This window comes from Podarcis liolepis (assembly GCF_965112155.1).
Source record: "Podarcis liolepis genome assembly, chromosome: 10".
NCBI lineage: Eukaryota > Metazoa > Chordata > Lepidosauria > Squamata > Lacertidae > Podarcis > Podarcis liolepis.
The window spans coordinates 8,003,517-8,020,640 of NC_139562.1; the positions used below are offsets into that span (position 1 = coordinate 8,003,517).

Sequence of the window (17,124 nt, forward strand, 5' to 3'; positions counted from 1 at the left end):
CCTGGGCTCCCACATTCTAGTCTGACACTCTAACCACTACGTCATACTTCCTCTCATTATTATTTCAGTATTATCAAGACTATCCTGTATTGGTGAGTTCTGGGGAAAGTGGTGAAACTGAATTAACCTAGTCCTAGGAAAGAAGGGAAAACGGTCTTTCACAGTGTTAATATTAGGATACACTCCAGCTTTCTGGAAACATAAAGGAGGAATAATAGGCTTGGATTAAAAGAGCAGCAGTATTTAGTGCTCAAAGGCAGATACTACATAAACGGAGAGATAAAACTGAAGCAGACATCGATACCTGGATAATTAGTGGACCCAGCAGTCAAGGAAGAAGGAGCTAATAAAAATCAAGAGGAGAGAGATAAAGAAATATGAGGAAATGCTGTGCAAATGTATGCAAGATAAAATGGCAGCTATATATTTTTCTCCTCCCTTTCACTTTCTCCCTCCTTCATTCCTTCTTCTCCCTCTTTTTTGTGCTTCCATTTGATGATAGACCTTTGCACACCTGGGTAGCGTACGACATTGCACACTCATCCCAACATCTTCGCCATTGTCTTTGTGTGTACAGCTGTGTGTGCAACAGCTTCCAAGGGATCTGAAACTCTGAATAGCTGAGGATTTCAAATGGAACTGTGTTGAAGGAGAGCGATCAGGAAAACCAGGGGGATTAAAATGGGGCAAAAATATTTGTGTGGAAAGTAGTTTAAGATTTGTTACTATTATTGTGATTACAATTATTTATTAAATTTGTATACAACCCTTGTGGATCCCGGGGAAGGTCACAGCATAAAAATATAAGATAAAAATGCAAAAAAACCAAGAGCAAAATACAATACAATACAATACCCACCTCCCCCACTCCACACAAACACATTTAAAAGGGTTGTTGATCAGCCCAGGACCTTGTTGAAGAGGAACGCTTTTGCCTGGTGCCTAAAGGCGTATAATAAAGGTACCAGATGAGCCTCTCTGGGGAGAGCATTCCACAAATGAGGAGCCACTGCAGAAAAGGCTCCGTTCTCATGTTGCCACATGCTCGACTTCTCATGGAGAAACTGCCCGCTGAATTCTGCATGGTTTGCTGGGATTGTACTAAAAGAGGGAAAGTGGGCATCGCAGCTGTGGTGTGGACTGGGGAGGCTGTCAGGACCTGGGCTAATACTTCCTGCTCTGAGCCTCCACGCTTTCAAAACTTGAGGCCTGCAGAAGTGGCTCAGTTTGTTCTCCAGGCGATTTTGCACTCTGCCAATACACACAGACGCACCTGTGAGGGTTTGGTTCCAGGGGACCGTGCACAAAGACAGGAACCCTTGGAACTACTCGCCTCAAGGCTAAGGGCTGCTTACTGGACTCTGGGAAGGATTCACAAGGTGCTCTGGGAGCTTTCCAGTGCCCTTCCTAAACCTTCCCAGAGCCCGGTAAGCGAGGAACAGCTGCTGGGTGTGTGGAAAAGACATGGAAAGCAAGGAGTGGCGTGTTTCCCTAGCTCTCTGTTTATTTATTTACTCCCTTATCTGCGTAAGGTTGTGATAGCATAAGTAAAGTGAGCATAAGTGGTGAGCCCACTATAATCCTTCCTTGCTTTCAAAAGACTAAAATTCACCTCTGCTGCCCCTTCCAGTGTTGGAATGCGGGCTTTTCTGAGCTCCATGTAGAATTCTGGCTTGAGATATCATTAAATGTATCCAGAAGAATAATTGGAGATCTGAGCTCTACTTTTCATAACAAAGGCACAAAGGGTATCCGTATACGACTGGAAGCTTTCAGCTTCAAACTCTCTTCCCCTCCAGCTTTTCAAGTGCTGAAGCAGGTTGTATATCTTTGAGCCATTTACAAGCCGGAGGAGGGGATGCAAAGCTCTTTAAAGAAAAGCTGCGCCTGGCTTTGCTGAAATTAAAGCAGCCTGAATGACTCTTTGGCCTTTGTAAGAATCTTTAATAAAGAAAGTGGCACCCGGAATCACATTTCAGCTAGATTGCTGTATGATACCGTCATCACTTCCCCCAAACACTTTTAATTCCAGTTTTTAATTACAGGGCAAGGGGGCCTTCTTGCTGCTCTTCCATCTCAGGGTGAATACAGACAACCCTTTACCAAGTGGTGTCTTGCCCCATCTTTTTTGTCTATAGATTCCCGACCATGTGCAGAACTGTTGAGGAATGTTCCTTGCCGCTGAGCGGAATGATGTGGACCACTGGCTTACCTGTTGAAAGGTGAAGGCTCCTTGCTTTACCAGGATAAAGTGGATAATTGTGGGTTGTTGTTTGTTCATCGTAAAAGAGTAGAAGAAACGTGCATGGATTAGGAAAGTCAGGTTTCATAGACACCCCCCTCCCCATATTTGTTTAATTTATTCAACTTTATTCAACAAAAATATCTGAGGTACAGCAATGGAACATATGGCAGATGTACCGTATTTTTTCCGCCTATAAGACACCCCCATGTATAAGACGCCCACTGTTTTGGGGGACTCCGATTTAAGAAAATGGGGGGGGGGAGAGATGTATCTGTGTATAAGACGCCTTCAAATTTTTGACATTATCTTTTAGGGGGGAAACCTAGTCTTATACACGAGAAAATACGGTATATTCTAAGTGAGTTCCTAGAGGAGTCTCAATATTTTCTGGTTGTCCTTTCTATCTATCCTCATAGATGACCATCTTCTTCCAAAGATTCCAGAACGGCTTACCTATAGTTTCCAGGTCTTCTTCTCATCCTGAAAGTGTGTACTGAGCTACAGCTGGTCAGCTGCAGTTGTAGAACTTCAGAAACCCCCTCAGACTTCCCATCTGCATTGATGCCACGTATAGGAAGAACTTGGGAGTCTTAATGTGTCACGCAGACCCAGATTTGCTTGGATGGATGAGATCCAGTGCTGGTCTGCTGCCAGCTTCCCACTCCTGAAATTAAAGCATTTCCCAAAAGTGCTCAAGACCTTGACTTTGAGGCATCTCCAAGGGCATCAAGGGCACACCACTCCCCTTTCACTTGCTCACACTTGGCATTCCCTGTAGGGATAACACTACGATTATCTCCAGTGCAGCAGCTACGGTTTCTCCTCAGGGTCCAAGCACCATGTGTGTTCAAACACTGTTCTTCACAGCTACCGTAGATCTTTGCAATCACCCTGTCCTTTCAGACATCCAAGTGACCCATGTTGCCGACTGCTGCAGTTGACCACAACCCAGGGTCCTCTTGAGGAGACAATGGCGATGTGCACTCTTGGAGTGAATGTGGAATTCAGTGCGCACACCCTCTGGACGGGGGTCCTGTGACACTTCAATAAATCGCTCTCCCAATACATCAGTCTTTTCCTACTTATTTGCTCTGGCTGACCTGAGTAGCTTTGAGGTCATCTGGGGTAATTGGAGTGTGGCAGAGTAGCCTCTGGATGACCCAGAAACATCTCTTCCATCATTCTGCAAGAACCTAGCAGCTGGAGCTAAATCATTATTATACATACTGATTTACCTGCGCATATAAAAAACCTTGGTAGGGACGCGAGTGGCGCTGGGGGTTAAACCACAGAGCCTAGGGCTTGCCAATTAGGAGGTCAGCGGTTCGAATCCCCACGACGGGGTGAGCTCCCGTTGCTCGGTCCCTGCTCCTGCCAACCTAGCAGTTCGAAAGCATGTCAAAGTGCAAGTAAATAAATAGGTACCGGTCCGGCGGGAAGGTAAACGGTGTTTCTGTGTGCTGCTCTGGTTCACCAAAAGCGGCTTAGTCATGCTGGCCACATGACCCAGAAGCTGTACGCCGGCTCCCTCGGCCAATAAAGCGAGATGAGCGGCGCAACCCCAGAGTCGGCCACGACTGGACCTAACAGTCAGGGGTCCCTTTACCTTTATAAAACCTCGGTATGTTTTCACAGTGGGCTGTTGAAAGACTTCCTTTAATTCTGCTTTTGAGCGCCGCCTCTTCCCTGAATTTCCCTGTGTTGAAACTGACAGGAGCCTCCCCCCTGCCCATCAGCATTCAGCTGCCGCCCCCGTCACGTCAAAACGCCCAAAATCCTCCTTCAATTATTCATGGCAGTTAATTATTCATTAATATTGCCCTAGCTAATTGCCACGTATTTATTTGTCAACCTGGGCAGGGGGCGTTGGTGCCCCTTTCCCTCCCTGCCTGTGTGTCTGTGCCCCCACCGCCTCTCCCACGCCGCCTTTTCATTTCCCCGAAGAAGCAGTCACCCCAGGCAAAAGTGCTCGAGATGAAAAGAAGACACGGCGATCCGTTTCATAAAAAACCCAAGCAGCTGGAGCTGGGCCCCTGCGGCTCTTGCTGCAATTAACATGGAACTAACCCCGCAGCCTCGATGGGGTGAAAGGGCAGGGCAGGTGCAGGCTGTTTAGCTTGTCTACTTAAGTGCACCGACCTCTCCAATCAGGATGGTCAGAGAGAGCTGGTTCTTCGGCATGTTCCCCTCTCCTGGCTCCCATTTGCTAACTGCTCCCAGCCTCCTGGGCAGGGACGTCCGAAAGTAAAATAAGAACGCAGAGAAAGAGAGGGAAATATTTTTACTGGGTCAGCTTGAAAGCAAAACGCTACAAGTGAGTTTTGCAGGAACACAAGAGTTCTTCGCTCATCCAGAATGGCACTTCCTAGGAAGCCTCTACTAAAGCCAGGCGTACCTTAGGACGTGGAGTGAGAAGAGGTAATGAATGGAGGAACTTGGTTTTGAGGGGTTTTAATTCAACTCCAGACACTCTGCTTCAGACCTTTCCAAACTTTTCAAGTGGGTGACACACTTTCCGGACATGCATCCTTTCGCGACACAGTAATTCAGTTTTGCATCCTTTCGCGACACAGTAATTCAGTTTTGCATCCTTTCGCGACACAGTAATTCAGTTTTGCATCCTTTCGCGACACAGTAATTCAGTTCTGCATCCTTTCGCGACACAGTAATTCAGTTCTGCATCCTTTCGCGACACAGTAATTCAGTTCTGCATCCTTTCGCGACACAGTAATTCAGTTTGGAGGCTGAACTAACCCTTTCCAGTCCCAGGAAGAGTGCGGGGAGCATTTGTGCGACACACCTACACACTGTGGCCGACACACGAACGTGTCGTGACGCACAGTTTAGAAAGCTCTTTTCTACTTCTTTAAACCATCCTGCTTGTTGCTTTAATACTTGGCTGATGTGACTCAGCTGGTGTAGTGTGCCTGGGAAGATTAGGGTGTGAGCTGCACACTTCTGAGTTAAAATTTCCACACCAGAATGTGAAGTTATAGGAGACTCTGAGCAAACCACTAAGCGCCCCTCTCCCGACTTTTGGATCATGGGGATCAGTGGCGTAGCGTGGGGGGTGCACGGGGGGCCGGCCGCACCGGGCGCAACATATGGGGGTTAGGGTTAGGGGGCGCAAATCCACAGGTTAGGGGGTGCAAATCCACGGGTTAGGGGGCGCAAATTACTTGCCTTGCCCCGGGTGCTGACAACCCACGCTACGCCACTGATGGGGATAGTAAGTTAGATAGTGAGAGTCAGTGTGGTGTAGTGGTTAGTGTGTTGGACTAGGGCCTGGGAGACCAGGGTTCGAATCTCCACGTGGCCATGGAGCTCACTAGGTGTCACCTTGGGGCCAATCATTTTCTCTCAGCCTAATCTACCTCACAGGGTTGTTGTGAGGAAGGAGAAAACCCTTGTTCAAAATTCACCGGTGCATTTTGCCACCTGGCTATCGGCCACTTGCAACTGAAGGCATTTTTAATACAGTGGTACCTCGGGTTACATACACTTCAGGTTACATATGCTTCAGGTTACATACTCCACTAACCCAGAAACAGTACCTCAGGTTAAGAACTTTGCTTCAGGATGAGAACAGAAATCGTGCTTCAGCGGCGCGGCGGCAGCAGGAGGCCCCATTAGCTAAAGTGGTACCTCAGGTTAAGAACAGTTTCAGGTTAAGAACGGACCTCCAGAACGAATTAAATACTTAACCCAAGGTACCACTGTAATGAAGTTTGGTAAAATGAGATTTTTGACTTGTGTGTCCAGGGTGCTCCTAGGTGGTTGCCACTAAATTTCACCAAAAGGGCAATTCAGGTTAAATTTTGAGGTTCCCCCAAGAACGCGTATGGAATTCTGGGGAAAAGGTAAATGAGTTTCAGTAAATCTAGAGATTTTTATTGATGGCTTGCACATCTCCAGTGAGAAAAAGATCGTCTCCCTGTTTTCCTGCATGCAAATTAAACCCTTTAAAGGTATTTTCTAAAGAGAGTTCTGTTGACGAGACAGAAACCATTTCCAAGAAGCCTAGGGCTTAGAGAGCCTGTGTTCTTCTGCATTAATTAATTTATTTAATTTCATAAAATGTATACACCACTCGATTGTAAAAAATAAATAAATACCTCAAAGTGGTTTACCAAAAAAAAAAGAGAAAAGAAAACAAGGAAATCAAGAAAAATTCACAACCATATTTTACCCTGTTCTCTTTGAGATGGGGCAAATAAGGTAGATGCTGCAAGCTCTTTGTAACCTCAAGGTGGGTATTTGCCTTCCCTATAAATTGCAAGGCTTAGCTCATCGACATTTCCAGAATGTTTTATGGATCTTCCAATGGAAAATGACTCTCTTAAGTGCAGGAGATGATTACTTTATTGTCCGGTGCGTGCATTTAACAGAGCTGAATGGCTCTCCTTAGACCTTTGGATTATGAGGGGGCTTATCTAGGATAGAAGGCGCAGGATATTGGATAAATGCAATGGATAAATGGATGCCGACCAGATTTTCATAAGTTCCAGACATTTATTTATTTCTTGCTGTTGTGAAACTTTTCTACTCACTCCGACTTACTGCCAGTCAGAGTATATAGGAAAGTAAGCTGTAATTTTGGAAGCCTTGCGTGTTGTAGCATGTGACCTCGGTGTTGTGTTGATAGCATGTCACAATGCAGTAGTTTTCTCAAAAGCCTGTAATTGGTATACATTTACTCAGAAGCCTAATTTGTTTTCTGTCACTTGTAGATCTTCTTTGTAATTGTGGGCTACGTACACATTAGTGGCTTAAAATGATGTGAAGTTGTTCCTTCCTGCTGCATTTCAAATTGTGTTCGCACTTGCTTTACACACGAGACAGCTACAGAGTCCACACGCCCCAGACAGCTATTCAGCTGAGCATGCTCAATGACTGTCTGAAATGTACACACCTCAGCTTGTGTTTTCAAATCGGATGAAAGCTGGTTTGATGGTAAAAACATCAAACAAAAGCATTTCTTCAGAAACAACAGGTTAAATATGTGCCCTCCCTCTTTCCCAACATCAGGGTCTTTTCCAGGGAGTCTTCTCTTCTCATGAGGTGGCCAAAGTATTGCAGCCTCAGTTTCAGGATCTGTCCTTCCAGTGAGCACTCAGGGCTGATTTCCTTCGGAATGGAGAGGTTTGATCTTCTTGCAGTCCATGGGACTCTCAAGAGTCTCCTCCAGCACCATAATTCAAAAGCATCCATTCTTTGGCAATCAGCCTTCTTAATGGTCCAGCTCTCACTTCAAGACAACACTACTGGGAAAACCATAGTATACAGACCTTTGTTGGAAAACCATAGTATACAGACCTTTGTTGGAAAGGTAATGTCTCTGGTATAATGGGATTAGCTGGATCCATTGCCCATTGAAACCCTTTTCATATGCAGAGTGAGCAGAGTTTGTCACATGAGAGCAGGCTTCACTTGTGGCAATCACAAATGCCAAGAGATCCTTGTAGGTAAGAAATATGTTGTAGGAAATGCGTAACTTGGATAGAGTCTGGAGAAGAACAAGTTAGCTATGCTTGCACCCTTGTTCTCTGAGGCCATCTCCAAGGTCACCTCTTGAGGTCCAAGAGATAAGTCTGAGGAGGAGGAAGTTGTTATTGGTTTATCTTTGTTTCCAGTACGTTTCCAAGCACAATTCAAAGTGTTGGTGCTGACCTTTAAAGCCCTAAATGGCCTCGGTCCAGTATACCTGAAGGAGCGTCTCCACCCCCATCGTTCTGCCCGGACGCTGAGGTCCAGCGCCGAGGGCCTTCTGGCGGTTCCCTCATTGCGAGAAGCAAAGCTACAGGGAACCAGGCATAGGGCCTTCTCGGTGGTGGCGCCCGCCCTGTGGAACGCCCTTCCAGCAGATGTCAAAGTGATAAATAACTACCTGACATTTAGAAGACATCTTAAGGCAGCCCTGTTCAGGGAAGTTTTTAACGTGTGATATTTTACTGTATTTTTGGTTTTTATGGAAGCCGCCCAGAGTGGCTGGGGAGGCCCAGCCAGATGGGCGGGGTATAAATAATAAATTATTATTATTATTATTATTATTATTATTATTATTATTATTATTATTATTATTATTTGTTCTTGCTTTTATTATGCATTTTGTGTTTGTTATTGTCAGAGCTGCTTGAAGATCCTAGCTCACGGAGGATCACGCTAGCCAGCGATCATTAAGTAAAAGTCTTTATTGAATTACAGTTTCCATTCTCACGCTGCTGCGCGCAACTCTACGTCTAGTAGCTAGGTCGGCGAAGCTCCGTCTGAGTCTCCGCCCCGTGTGCACCAACTTAATATCCTAGCCTTGCTCCACCTTTTCCGCCTGACTGTCCTCCTCTGGGTCCCTCTACCCCCCGGGGCTTCTTCCTTCCGGGATTCTTCTGACGCTGACCCGGACCCTCCTGCCTCCTTGCGCCGGGCTTTAGGACCTGGTTCCCTTTCGGGGCTGCTTACTGCGCCGCCTTCCTCTGCATTTGAACTTGGCGCGCGCGCCCAACCTTCCACTTTCCTCTTAACCGTTTCTTCGCTCCCCGATGGAGGTGTGGCCACTCCTGACTCATGCCCTCCCTCCTGTGGTGAGCTGCCAGCGCTTCCCCCCTGGCTCCCTTCCTCTTCCCTGCTTCCTGGCGGTGACGCTGGTCCCGATTTCCAGCTGCTCCCCCCTGAGTCCCCTCTGGCTCTATCTTCCTGGGGTGCCCCCCTAGACTCCCCCCTTGCCCTGGCCACTGGTGCTCCTTTCTGTGAATCCTCTGATTCACTGGAAAGACTGGGAGATCTCGGGTCGTCGTCATCACTCATCTTTTCTTCTGCCTCCTCCCCTTCGCTCTCTGTTTCCTCCCTTGCCCGTGCCTCTGCTCCTAAACCCCTGACATCCATCCCCCCCTCGAAGCCCCCCATTCCCCCCTCCCCTCCTTCCGGTGCTGGAGCTGGGGGCTGCTGTTGCAAAGGGACGAACGTCGGATATCGGTCGCTTCCCGTGGCGGGCCTCCATCTGAACTCTCCCGGGTCTTCCTCCCTGCTCTCGTCGACGACGGTCACCTCCGCTTCCATCTCTGTGCCGCCGTGCTCGAAACCAGGGTCGTCCCCGAAAATGTCCATGTCCGTCTCTCCCTCACTTCCTCCTGGCGGCGTTGCTCGTCCTGAGCATTCCAGCCACTTTCTGCGGAACTGCTCCTCTGGCCTATCGTCCCACCAATACGAGGGTTCTGAGGCAGATCCCGAGGGTGACCCCTCCGGGGAACGGACGTCTCGTGTCGGTTCCTCGTCCGAGTCGAACCCCCGGAACGTGCTGGCCGAAAGCGTGGGCGTGAAAAGCCAGTCGTCGAAAAAGTCTGCTGGCATAGGTCTATGTGGGAAGAGGGCATGAAACTCGTCTTTGAGCAGAGGTTCGTCTAAGGCGTAGCCCGGCACCCAGCTGTTCGCACTGGCCGGGGTGCCCTCCTTGGCGAGAAAGTATTCTACCCCCTCTTCCCCCCATCTGGAGTCCAAAATCTCCGTGACTTCGTTGATGCGCTCCTTCTGTGCCACTCCCGCGTGCCCTGTTCTGTCTCTGGCCGGACTCGGCGCCGTTCCGGGTTCCTGGAACCTGTGCGGTGCCTTGTAGGGAGTGAGCACCGATCTGTGGAATACCGGATGCATTCTGGAACCCTCCGGAAGTGCCAGTCTGAAAGCTACCGGGTTGACCTGCTCTTCGACTTGGTAGGGCCCCAGTTGTTTATGCCCTAGTTTCTTCTTGGCCAACGACCTGGCCGGCACTGCGTGGGCTGCTAACCAAACCCAGTCTCCCACGTGGAGCTCTTCTCCAACCCTTCTGTGCTTGTCTGCTTGTACCTTGTATGCGTGCTTGGCCAGCTCCAGGTGGCGCCTCAGCTGATCGTGGACTTCCTGCAGCTCCGACGCGAACGCATCTGCTGTCTGCGGCTCCCCCTCCCCCATTCTTTCCAGTCCCGGGAAGGTTCTGGGGTGCCTCCCGTTGTTGGCGAAGAACGGCGTGACCCCCGTGGACACGTGCTTCGTGTTGTTGTAGGCGAACTCGGCAAGCGGCAGGTAATCCACCCACGTCGCAGGCTGTTGATTTGCATAACATCTCAGGTACTGCTGCATGATGGCATTGACCCGTTCCGCTTGCCCGTTGGTCTGCGGGTGTCTCGCCGACGCCAGGTTGATCTTGACGTTCAGGAAGCCCATCAGCTTCTGCCAGAAATTCGAGATGAACTGCCGCCCCCGGTCGGACAGAATAGACCGTGGCAGACCGTGAACCTTGAACACGTGGTCTATGAACAGTTTGGCGGTTTGCTCCGCCGTGGCCACCTTAGCACACGGAATGAAATGCGCCATCTTGGAAAACAGGTCCACCACCACCAGCACTGCCGTCTTGCCCCTTGAGCTGGGCAGATCCGTGACAAAGTCCAGGGCCACCCTTTCCCAAGGTTCGACCGGAGTTTGCAGCGGTTCCAACAGTCCGGCCGGCGGTTTGTGCACTGGTTTGGCCCTCTGGCAGGTGTCACACCTCGCCACGTAGTCTGCGACCTCCCCTCTCATTCCAGGCCACCAGAAATCCCTGGCTACTAATTCCACCGTCTTCTCCTTGCCAAAGTGCCCGGCCGTGGGCGCATCGTGCAGCTGCTGCAGCACCTTGGCTCGAAGTTCGTCTCCCGGCACGTAGATGGCCCCTTTACGGATGAGCAATCCATCTCTTAGCTGGAAACCGTCGGCCGCTGCCTTGCCCCTTTGCACCTCTGCCATCTTTGCTTGTGCGAAGGAGTCCCCCTGCAACGCTCGTCGCACCGCCTCTAGGTCCACGGTCGCCGCGGCGCACGCCCACACTGTTGGTGCGAAGATGTGCATGGCGGCCGCTGGTGTTGCGTCCTCCAGATACTGTGGCTTACGGGAGAGAGCGTCTGCCATGATGTTGGTGTCCCCCGGGACATACTCTATTCGGAAGTCGAAGTTCGCAAAGAACTCAGCCCAACGTATCTGCCTCTGGTTCAGGAACTGTGCCGTGCGCCAGTGCTCTAGATTCTTGTGGTCCGTGCAAACCTGCACCGTGTGCTTGGCGCCGATCAGAAAGTGCCTCCACGCCTTGAACGCTGCGTGAATGGCCAGCAACTCCCTGTCCCATATGGTGTAGTTCTGCTCGGACTTGCTGAGCTTCCTGGAGTAAAACGCTCCCGGTCGCCACACCCCCTGCGGGTCTTTCTGCAGCAGGACCGCCCCCACGGCTCTGTCCGAGGCGTCTGTCTCCACCCTCATCGGCTTGCTGGGGTTGACATGAAGCAGCTGCTCTTCCGACGCGAAGAGACGCTTGAGTGCCTGAAAGGACTGCTCCGCCTGCTCTGTCCAAATGAACTTCTTTTTCTTGGAGCTAAGCGTGTCAGTGATGGCCGCCGTCTGCATCGCGAAGCCCTTGATAAACTTGCGATAGAAGTTCGCAAAGCCGACAAACCGTTGGACCTCCTTCCGGTTGCGCGGGCTCTTCCAATCCAACACCGCTCGAACCTTGGCGCTGTCCATGGCGAGCCCCTTGTCAGACAGCTTGTAGCCCAGAAAATCCACCTCCGGCACGTCAAATTGGCACTTCTCCAGCTTGGCGTAGAGCCTATGTTGCTTTAGCCTGCTCAGCACTTCCTTGACGTGTTTGTCATGCTCCTGCTGCGACTCCGAAAAGATCAGGATGTCATCTAAGAAACAGACGCACGTCTTGTAGAGAAGTCCCGCCAACACGTGATGCATAAATGCTTGAAAAACGTGGGAGCCATTTTGCAATCCAAAAGGCATAACTGTATATTCGTAGGTCCCCAGTGGCGTGAACATGGCTGTCTTCCACTCATCACCCTCCCGCATGCGAATGAGGTTGTACGCCCCCCGCAGGTCCAACTTGGTGAACACTCTGCCCTTCCGTACCTTTGCGAGGAGGTCGTCAATTCGGGGCATGGGGAAGTCCGATGGCCTAGTCACACTGTTCAAAATCCTGTAATCCACTACGAGTCTCTTTTGGGGCGTGTCCCGCTTCTTAACAAAGAATACAGGACTGCCCCCCACTGCCCTGGACTCCCGGATGAAGCCGCGCTGCAAATTATGATTAATGAACTCCTTGAGTTCTTGCAGTTCGTCCTCTGACATGGAATACAGTTTCCCTTTAGGCAGCGCCGCCCCCGGCAGCAGGTCAATTTTGCAGTCATATGGTCTGTGAGGGGGTAGCCTGTCTGCCTCCTTCTCGCAGAAAACTTCCAAAAATTCAGCGTACTTGTGGGGAATCGCTTGCAGCGTGCCTAGCAGCAGCTGTGACTCTTCTTCCTCTCCTTCCTGCCTGGGCACGATGCAGTGTTCAGCACAAAAGGAAGAGCCGAAGGTCAGCTGCCTCTGGTACCAAGCCATCGTTGGGCTGTGCTTGTCCAGCCAACTCATGCCCAATACAATGGGCGTGTCAGATAGTTGAGTGACGTTGAAGCTGATGATTTCTCTGTGATTCCCAAGTCGCATCACCATTGGTGGCGTCTGCTTCACCACTTGCCCCCCGAGCAGCTCCCTGCCATCCACCGTGACAACCTGCAGGGGCAGTGTGGCCGGCAGCAACTGCACAGCGTGCCTGTCGACAAAGTCCTGCCCTATAAAGTCCGCATTGCTGCCTGAGTCAATGGTGATTGGCACGTCCATGGTGATTCCATTGGGCAGCTGGAGAGATGCTGTGAGCCTCACTACTGGTTTGGGCGGGAGGGGGTTCACGGGCTGTAAAATCTCTGGGGACTGCGTCACTAACACGTCTGGCTGGGCCCCAGTGCCTCTTCCTCCAGCCAGACAGCGTCGTTTCCCTGCTGTGGTCCTCCTTGCTGCGTTGCTGCAGTCACCATTGCTGAGGCTGCAGTGAGCTTGTGGGGCCTCTGGGGACACTCTTTTGCCATATGCCCTGGCTCCTCACAGACGTAACACTTCCTGTTCCCTCTAGGAGGCTTCGCTTTCACTGCTGCCGGTGCTAGGGCTCTGGTTGCTGACTGAGCCCTTGCACCTCCAACCTCCATAGGTTCGGCTCCTCCTCCTGGCGGAGGCGTGGATTGCGCCCGCGCTGCTTCTCTGGGAAGGAAGGAGGGGCCCCCGGCTGGTTCGCGCCCTCCACGCCCTTCGTCCCTGCTCCACGGACGTCCTTCCAGCCTCACCCCCACTGCCAGTGCCCTCTGAACGACCTCCTGGGTGGTTCGGGGTCTCTCCCCCCTCGCGATCTCATCTTTAATCGAGTTGTGCAGCCCCTCCCAAAAGAGGTCTCTTACAGGAGCCGAATCTCTGTCCCATTCCAGGGCACTGACCAAGGCGAAAAAGCGGGCATGATACTGCCTGACGCTGGCCCTCCCTTGTCTCAGCCCATGCACCTCCTTCCGTGCAAGATCCACGTCAATACTTGATAAAAAACACCCATCCATCGCTTTAATAAAGGCATCTGCATTCTGGAGCGCCGGATCCTTATCTCTCCATAAATTGCGTAGCCATGCTTTCGCATCCCCATGCAAATGGGACATGATGAACCCCACTCTCTCTTGTTCATCTCTAAAGTCTTTATGCAGCAGTTGCAGTGCGCACAGTACGTCGGCTCTAAAGTTGGGATACTGTTGCAGGTTCCCATCGAAGTGAGAGACCAGCCCGCCTGTCCGTCTCGCCAACCCAATTCCCTCCTGCCGGGGTGTCTGCTTTGTCAGCACGTCTAACCTGACCTGGAGATCCCTGCAGGCGGCGGCTGCCTCCTCCTCTCTCTTCCTGGATGCGAGAGCCTCGGCGTTCAGTTGTGCCACTGCGTTTCTGAGTTCCTCTATCTGCTGCTCAGCCGTCATGTCGTCTGCCGTTCGTGAGCTCGCTAGTAGGCACCTGTTTCTCTCCCCTCCTCGAGGCTGTAGATGCCCACAAGAGGGAGACGGAGCTTACTGTCAGAGCTGCTTGAAGATCCTAGCTCACGGAGGATCACGCTAGCCAGCGATCATTAAGTAAAAGTCTTTATTGAATTACAGTTTCCATTCTCACGCTGCTGCGCGCAACTCTACGTCTAGTAGCTAGGTCGGCGAAGCTCCGTCTGAGTCTCCGCCCCGTGTGCACCAACTTAATATCCTAGCCTTGCTCCACCTTTTCCGCCTGACTGTCCTCCTCTGGGTCCCTCTACCCCCCGGGGCTTCTTCCTTCCGGGATTCTTCTGACGCTGACCCGGACCCTCCTGCCTCCTTGCGCCGGGCTTTAGGACCTGGTTCCCTTTCGGGGCTGCTTACTGCGCCGCCTTCCTCTGCATTTGAACTTGGCGCGCGCGCCCAACCTTCCACTTTCCTCTTAACCGTTTCTTCGCTCCCCGATGGAGGTGTGGCCACTCCTGACTCATGCCCTCCCTCCTGTGGTGAGCTGCCAGCGCTTCCCCCCTGGCTCCCTTCCTCTTCCCTGCTTCCTGGCGGTGACGCTGGTCCCGATTTCCAGCTGCTCCCCCCTGAGTCCCCTCTGGCTCTATCTTCCTGGGGTGCCCCCCTAGACTCCCCCCTTGCCCTGGCCACTGGTGCTCCTTTCTGTGAATCCTCTGATTCACTGGAAAGACTAGGAGATCTCGGGTCGTCGTCATCACTCATCTTTTCTTCTGCCTCCTCCCCTTCGCTCTCGGTTTCCTCCCTTGCCCGTGCCTCTGCTCCTAAACCCCTGACAGTTATCTTGTATTTTTATGTTGGGAACTACCCTGAGATCTACAGATGGAGGTTGGTATACATATTTAATCAACAACAACAACAACTCCTATCAGTCTAAAGAACAAAGAGATGGAGAGAAAAGCCAGCACAGAGATAAAGGACAGTCTGGGAATGTGGAGGTCCCTCACTCTATCTGCCTTAACCCCATGCAGACCCCTCTTCTGCTGGCTCAGTTTCACCCAGACATTGCACAAGCGGCCACCCATATTGTGCATGAAACCAAGTCAGCTCAGAAGTGAGTATCACGGCTGCTCCATCAGTCACAAATTGGTCCATCTCTAGGTGGCCTCATCTTCCTTTATAATGCCTCCCAGAGTTGTCCATTTACAGATAGGTAGCCGTGTTGGTCTGCCATAGTCAAAATAAAAAAATTCCTTCCAGTAGCACCTTAAAGACCAACTAAGTTAGTTCTTGGTATGAGCTTTCGTGTGCATGCACACTTCTTCAGATACACAGAGTTGTCCATGTTCACTTGCCCCTCAAACCCTGGGCCTCCGCTATGCCAATCGTAAGACACCTGTTCAGTTGGACTGATGTGCGGTGCGCCGGCAGGATTTCCCGAGCCTCTTGTTTTCCCTTCGCTGGAGTTCTTCTTCTCCCTCCTTCCCCCACCGCTGAAACACAATTTCAAGCCCTCGTTTGCTTCAGAGACAATGGAGCATCTTCTGCTCTTTCATAGCCTGCCCTTCATTCCACAGCAGTTGCAATTTAAAGCAGAGCACTTGGCAAGAGTGTTTGATCTGCAAAATGCATTTTTATGGTGTTTTCAATTAAACATGTAATGAGGGTGGTTGCGTTTTTCAGTTGTGATGGCAAGGGAGGGGCGTGTTTGAATGACTGAAACGGGCTTGAACAATGCAGCTTGGGTTGTGTTCAGTTCATGCGTAGCTCTGGCAACCAGATCTTGTGCCTTCTTAAAAATTAAAAGTTCGGGATCTATTTGAAGTACGATAGGGCTGTGAAATAACTCTGTCTTGGCTTGCTGCCTTAAATTCCTAATTCTATTCCTGGAGTAACATCAACATTTATTCTTAGATGTCTGTGAGCATCTACAAACCCACTTCCATTGTGACTTATTTTTAACTGCTCTAGTTTTTTCTCCTCTTGCCTTGCCTTAGTAGGAACCTCGTGTGGAAAAAGAATGAAGCATTTTAGTCAAGGGCGAACCTCTTATTCTGCATCCCAGAATCATGCCATTATTTCCTTCTTTTGCTTTGAATGCAGAAGGTCGCAGGTTCAATCCCTGCCTTCTCCAAGTTTAGTTTTCCACATTGCCTTTTAAAGTCCTTTTTAAAGTGTATCAGTGCTTTAGTGCAAATTTCTCTTAATGTGTGCATTTTTGCAAAGCAATTTCCCCTAACACATTTTTGAATGTTGTTTTCACCAGTACATGCTTTCGTACTTTATAGTGCATGTGTTTTTGTACACAACACTTGGCTGGAGAAACTGCATTGCAAAATTTGGAGGAGTACAATTTTTTAAAGGCTGCTGTCTTTCAGTTTATGTATTGCTTCAGGAAGTGTGAATCGGGTAGGCTCACATTTTAAGTGCCAATTAAATCCAATTTCTACCCAATCGCTACTTCGGGGTAGACCCAGGTTTCATGTAGTGTGGTGTAGTGGTTAAGAGTGGTAGACTCGTAATCTGGTGAACCAGGTTCGCTTCCCTGCTCCTCCACATGCAGCTGCTGGGTGACCTTGGGCCAGTCACACTTCTCTGAAGTCTCTCAGCCTCACTTGCCTCACAGAGTGTTTGTTGTGGGGGAGGAAGGGAAAGAAGACTGTTAACCGCTTTGAAACCTCTTAGGGTAGTGATAAAGCAGGATATCAAATCCAAACTCCTCCTCCTCCTTCATGTAGTCTATCTGCCCCTTCTCTCCCCACCTCCCATTTCCATCAACATTTTGTGGTGCTGTTTGGGCACATCCTGCAACGCTAATCAGAAGCATGAGTTCTCCTACTTAGTGATGCCCATCCAAAAATGAGATGATTGACTGTGAGCTTGTCAGGTGAGAGCGCCGGTGATGCTGTAAGGGGCGGGGCTCTTTGGACAGATCTTCAGAAGATCCCTGACACCTGACACTCAGGTGGCTGCTTAGTGTGCAAGGACTTGGCACAGATGCACCGCCCTGGAAGCTAGCAGATGGCGGAGGTGTAGATGCTTTATTATGGT

At 50.4% G+C, this 17,124-nt stretch overlaps 1 protein-coding gene and 1 long non-coding RNA gene across 3 annotated transcripts in view; one reads left to right on the forward strand and one right to left on the reverse strand.

Moving 5' to 3' along the window:
* Window positions 1–17,124, forward strand: part of PLXNA4 (plexin A4) — a 600,353-nt gene that overhangs the window by 171,803 nt on the left and 411,426 nt on the right. The gene's annotated exons all lie outside the window — the stretch shown is intronic.
* Window positions 108–2,914, reverse strand: LOC310687090. The gene is made up of 3 exons (XR_014516209.1): window positions 2,699–2,914; window positions 2,213–2,236; window positions 108–343 (listed from the first exon to the last, which is right to left on the reverse strand). It is a non-coding gene; the product is annotated as an uncharacterized lncRNA (long non-coding RNA).